Source organism: Nothobranchius furzeri, chromosome 18, assembly GCF_043380555.1.
Source record: "Nothobranchius furzeri strain GRZ-AD chromosome 18, NfurGRZ-RIMD1, whole genome shotgun sequence".
NCBI lineage: Eukaryota > Metazoa > Chordata > Actinopteri > Cyprinodontiformes > Nothobranchiidae > Nothobranchius > Nothobranchius furzeri.
This window is the reverse complement of record NC_091758.1, coordinates 45037351-45038353: the sequence shown is the minus strand read 5'-3', so window position 1 is coordinate 45038353 and position 1003 is coordinate 45037351. Positions and strand designations below refer to the sequence as shown.

The 1003-nt window shown below is 55.7% G+C and overlaps 1 protein-coding gene across 15 annotated transcripts in view; it reads left to right on the top strand.

Annotated features, from left to right (window-relative positions):
• The first annotated feature begins 713 nt into the window (after window positions 1–713).
• Window positions 714–1003, top strand: part of nrxn3a (neurexin 3a) — a 149514-nt gene continuing 149224 nt past the window's right edge. For 7 of the 15 annotated variants that reach the window (XR_011517265.1, XR_011517263.1, XR_011517264.1 and 4 more), the window contains exon 1: window positions 715–987. The gene's annotated coding sequence lies outside the window, so the exon portion shown is untranslated. Of the gene's footprint in view, window positions 988–1003 lie in introns of all 15 variants that reach the window. The other 8 variants (XM_054741983.2, XM_054741982.2, XM_054741972.2 and 5 more) reach the window with 2 other exon arrangements.

The window sequence follows — 1003 nt, the reverse complement described above, 5'->3', positions numbered from 1 at the left end:
ACGAGCTCCGTGTTTCTTGTTAATAATCAAAAATAAGGATTTCAGTTAAATAAAAATGTATTTGGCTGAGCAGTGGCGCAGTGGTTAGAGCTGTCCTGGGTTCGATTCCCGGCCTGGGATCTTTCTGCATGGGCATGTTCTCCCTGTGCACGCGTGGGTTCTCTCCGGGTTCTCCGGCTTCCTCACAGTCTGAAAACGTGACTGTTAGGTTGACTGGTCTGTCCAAAATTGTCCTTGTGTGTGTGTGTGTGTGTGTGTGTGTGTGTGTGTGTGTGTGTGTGTGTGTGTGTGTGTGTGTGTGTGTGTGTGTGTGTGTGTGCGTGCGTGCGTGCGTGCGTGCGTGTGTGCGTGCGTGCGTGTGTGTGTGTGTGTGTGTGTGTGTTGCCCTGCGATGGACTGGCTCTCTGTCCAGGGTGAACCCCGCCTGACTGCCCATTGACCGCTGGAGATAGGCACCAGCAACCCCCCCCCCCCCCCCCCCCCGGTAAAATGGATGGATGGAATCGTGTATTTGATGTTTTTATTGATGAGACACCGGAAGCAGCAGAATAATCGGACTCGTTTCCGTTTCTCTGCTTTTTTCTCGTTGTTTTAGTTTAATGTTTAAATGTTAGTTGTGATTAATTTGCGCGGAAGCATCCAAACATGCCTGCGTGCGCGCTCTCCGTGCGCCTCTACGCGGCGCGCGCTGGCGCGGAGTGGAGGGCGGACCCGGGTGGCATACGCGTGCATGTCAGTGTGCGCGCGCCTCCTGCCCGCAGCCGCTGCAAGTCGCACCGAGCAAACAGCGGCTTTTGTGCGCATGATGCACCGTGATCGACGCACCTGAGAGGAGCGACAGAGCCAGCCCGGTACCGCCAGGCGCCCCGCCGCTCCGCACCGCACCGCAGCCGCGCAGCACGCGCAAGGGAACACCGCTGCTTCCAACTGAATCCTGGATTTTAAAAAGTGCGGCTGTTTGCAGAGTTTGCTGCTGGATTTTAGCAGGTGGATACTTTCTTGT